The sequence below is a fragment of the Aulonocara sp. 'chitande type north' Nkhata Bay genome, unplaced genomic scaffold (genome assembly GCF_057382095.1).
Source record: "Aulonocara sp. 'chitande type north' Nkhata Bay isolate Kocher_YH1m ecotype deep benthic unplaced genomic scaffold, A_spYH_male_GT1.1 unmapped_scaffold_2, whole genome shotgun sequence".
In the NCBI taxonomy this organism is placed as follows: Eukaryota; Metazoa; Chordata; class Actinopteri; order Cichliformes; family Cichlidae; genus Aulonocara; species Aulonocara sp. 'chitande type north' Nkhata Bay.
The window spans coordinates 122,019-126,550 of NW_028234334.1; the positions used below are offsets into that span (position 1 = coordinate 122,019).

General features: G+C 39.8%; 1 long non-coding RNA gene across 1 annotated transcript; it reads left to right on the top strand.

The window, feature by feature from the left end:
* The first annotated feature begins 1,644 nt into the window (after positions 1-1,644).
* On the top strand, positions 1,645-4,233 carry LOC147300755 (uncharacterized). Its single transcript, XR_015127512.1, has 3 exons — positions 1,645-1,716; positions 2,020-2,146; positions 3,461-4,233. It is a non-coding gene; the product is annotated as an uncharacterized LOC147300755 (long non-coding RNA).
* Positions 4,234-4,532: the final 299 nt, after the last annotated feature.

Consider the following 4,532-nt stretch of genomic DNA (forward strand, 5'->3'; position numbering starts at 1 on the left):
GAAAGGGTTTTTCTCCAGAGATGGAGAGGTTATTACCAAAAAGAGAAACCGGCTGAGCCAAGGCACAGCGGAAAAAATATTATTTTTAATTAAACTTTATTTTTATAGAACCAAATCACAAATGTGCTTTATATTGTACGATAAAACCCTACAGTAATACAAGGACAACAGAAGACCCAACAATTATATGAACCCCTATGAGCAAGTAGGGTGACACACAAGCAGGTAGGGATGGCATTCTCAATATCACTTATCAATATGATTCTCTTATTGATTCTTATTGGGTTGTAATTGGCTCCACGTTGAGATCTACAACCATCTCTAAGCAGCATATTAAAGGCATTACATTCATGCAGATGAATTGCATGCTGTGGGTCAAATGTTTGTGCATGTTGGAGGCATCGCCCGTTCTTATAGAGTTCAATACTGGGGAAACATGAACCTAGTCAAAAAAGTAATGCATTACACAGAACAGTGTTCTTAAAAGTATTGCAATGCATTATTTACTCATTACATCTGTCATTTTTTACAGTGTGGTATGTTGGAGCAGCAGTTTATCGGCAGCTGAGAGGAAGAGGTTGGATAAACTCATCAGGAAGGCCAGCTCTGTTCTGGGATGCACCCTGGACCCAGTGCAGGTGGTGGGAGACAGAAGGACTCTGGCCAAAATAACATCTCTGATGGACAGAGTCTCCCACCCCATGCATGTAGATGTTGCTGAACTGCAGAGCTCCTTCAGTGAGAGACTGCTGCATCCTAGATGCATGAAGGAGCGTTTCCGCAGGTCCTTCCTCCCTGCAGCTGTCAGACTGTACAATCAGAACTGCTCCCAACAAACATAGATGTTTACATCAATGCTGTAACTGCAATAAGTTAGTTAATTAACCAATTCGCACTACAACCTGGTTTGCCTCTTACCTGTAATTATTTTTATTTAATTTAATAACTGTACAGTACTCTCTGTTTATAGTAACCATTGTCCTTAATGTAAATATGTAAGAAAAATTGTGTATGTTTCTGTTCTGTGTCCTGTGTACTGTTTGTTTGTATATTTGTCTTTTTGGCTGCTGTTACAACCAAATTTCCCCTTGTGGGACAATTAAAGGATTATTCTATTTTATTCTACTTTTGTGTTACTCTGTAAAATAGCTGAAACACATTGTCACATTATAACCAGTAACAGTATAAACCTTAGGAAACAGTCCCACACACCAACACAAATCCCGGTCCTAATGAGGACACACATATGAACTTTCTCTTAGTATTTAGGTATGAACACAATGTAACAATGAAAGCCATGCAGCCTTTAAAGCGATCGCCACAGTGATTCTACTTTGGAAACACGAACAGGTAGAAATGGAGGCGTCAAGCCTGATCGTTCAACCTGATTGTTTGGCCTGCAAATATGCAAGAAAACTTTTTTTTTCGTAAAACAGTAGAAAAGCCAGCTATGAGTGACAAACTACATTTGCGTGATGCTGTGGTCATGTGGTATTAAGTTTCTGAAACACAAACAGAGAAGTGGTACATTTTCTTAGAACTGGTGCACTGGTGATGCGGGTGATAATTTAAATGATTACATAAGGCGGTGCTGCTGAAATGTATAAAAATGAAAGTGACAAGAACCAAGTGTTCTTTGTTCCAGTTTGACTGACTTGAACGTAACAGCGTGTCTCAGCTACACTCTGCTCATCTCGAGTCTTCGCTCCTCATTTGGTAAGAATGTTTTGTTTGTGCAATAAAAATATTTAATTCTCAACAGGCTCATGTTCTACACCTCCAAGGAAGTATAACAACCCTCGCTCCTGCCACACTTTACCTACTTTTACAATCCAGACACGGGCTTAAAAACATGCTGACATTATCTGGGTTCTGTGAGCACACAAATCCTGCATAAGCTACATGCATGTACAGTTTGAGACCAGTCTTTATGTTAGATAATCTTTCATTTTCATTCACACTGACTATCAGATGTTGCCTATTCAGTCATGTATTTGATTTATTGTAATCTTTCGCCAGCTTCAGAGCCTTTCACCTGCTGCTCCACACGACCCACTTGTGCCTGAACCGCTGCAGGTTAACCAACCAACCAACCAACCAACCAACCAACAACCACTCATTCACTCATCAGTGAAGCAAAAATAAGGTAATCTCATGCTGGATGCCTTTTAGTGCAGCAAAGGTCGTGAGGTTCTTGAGTTGAGTTTTATTCGTTTTCAGATGTGCAGTACAGATTTGTTATTACAGACCAAGCCACAATACACGAGGAGATGTGAGGAAAGCTTCCAGCGTTTACATTTATGATGATTTCATGTCCGAGTCGACGTTTAAGTTCTTGCAAATTGTTTCATTGTGTGATGTAAAGATTTCTGGCTGGCGATCAGTTTGTGAAAAGACAAAATCAAAATTCTAATGTGTCTCACTATAAGACATTTAGATTCAACAGCAATTTAAGACTCGGCCCCTTAGTTCCAGTAAAAGATACTCTTAATGCTTCTACACACCAAAACACTTATGATACGTTCATGCTCCATAGTCTGTGGGAACAGTTTGGGGATGGCCCCTTCCTGTTCCAACGTCACTGCACACCAGTGCACAAAACAAGATCCATAAAGACATGGATGAGCGAGTTTGGCCTGCACAGAGTCCTGATCTCAACCTGAAAGAACTGCTCATAAATAGAGCAGAGACTGCAAGTTAATGTGTGAGATCAGTGGCTGACCTCATAAATTCCCCATACACTCCTAAACGCTGTGGAAAGCATTTACAGGGAGGTCGACATCATATGGATTAAAAATAGGATGTAATTCAAGTTTATATGTGTGTGTGAAAGCAGAGGAACAGAATCTTTTGGCAACATAGTGTATGTAACAGTAGAATATGAATGAAGGGGAAGGAGTGTATGAGAAGTCCCTGAGCACCCAAAGACAAAAGCAAAGTAACTAAGCAATCATTCAGCAGCTGATCCGACGCTTCTTGCTGGGCTTGAAGCCAGAATAGGAGCAGGCTCAACAGGAGAGGGCTGGGTGATAGTTGAAGCCTCTGCTTCCTGTTAGATTTGTATTGTTGGATTGTCATTTATGCTTAGAAATATATATTTATATAAGCTTAGAAGTATATATTCATTTGTAGATTGAAAGAATGTCTCATCCTAGGAGGTCTGTAACAACTCTGTGTAGCATGAAGAGGGGGGTGCGTTCACTCCTCTTCAGAGAGACACTTGGCTCCAGGCAGGTCTCCCTCATGCATGAGTAACACAAAGAACTTTGCCTACTTGTGTCTTGATTTTTGCTGTGTAGTAAACTGTGGTTTATGCTACAAACCTATCACTTCCCATTCTACTTTAGGAACCACAAGTTAGCATGTAGACTCAAATTTATTACATATTTGTTGCAATAATTTGTGCTTTTTCTGGATAAAATTCTCAATCAGAATATTGTTTCTGTTTTTTCTTCACCAGGTAATAATGAGGATCCTGTTTATCTGTTTGCTGCTCATTGCCACTGAGAGTTCAACGCTTGAAGAAACCCGCTATGGCCAGTTTAGAAGACAGCACATAAACGCCAAGATGACTGCAATGGATTGTGATACGGTTATAAGAAGGAAACAGATCTACAATGTTGACAACAGCTGTAAAGATACCAACACGTTCATCCTTGATAATCCAAGTGAGATCAAAAACATTTGTGTTGAGGGAATATTTGATGAAACACTTCAAATGACAAAAAGTCACAAGAAGTTCAAAGTTGTTAAGTGTGAACTAAAGAAGGAGGGAGCCAGAAAACCCAGATGCCAGTATACTGGTAATCTCCTCACTAACAGATATGTTGCAGTTGATTGTGAAAATAATTTACCTGTACACTTTGCAAGAGACATTCTGGTCTTAGACGGCTAACAACTAGTGTTAAGTATGTTCAGGAAAGCCCCTAATATTATTTTTTCTTTTCTCTTTGGTGGAAGCAAAACTTAGCTGTGAAGACTGTTAACCTGTAGCTAAACACACAATGAATTTGAATCTCTCTAAAACTGCAAAGTAATCACAGAACATCGAACGATTCCTGAAGCTCGTGTTGCTTTGAGTTTGTGGTCCAAAGCATTAACATGTCGTAACAGTAACATGCTGCCACTTGTTCAGTGATTCTGTCATCAGCCATGGCTGGCTTGTGACGCAGTGCCAAAGGTGACTGTGTTTCTGTGATACTTTTACAGTCTGGGGGATGTCAATGACTAGTCTCATGATCACACACATTTCACTGAACACACATGGGCTGTTTCTCTGTCAGTCACAGCAGGGGGAAGACTGTCACTTTTTTGTCTTTTTACCTTTGACTGTGTCATTTCTTTTGGAGCTTAGTAAACAACCTGAACACGCGTTAGCCACTTTTTAATTTCTTTCTTTGTTTTTAGCAGCACTCCAGGGCTGTGTGCTGCCCAGCAATTTTGTTTTTCAAAGCATGTTTCTTGTGTTTGAGCAATAAAAAAAGTTACTAAAAAAAACCATCTGGTTACACGTCATTTTTCTTTATACTACC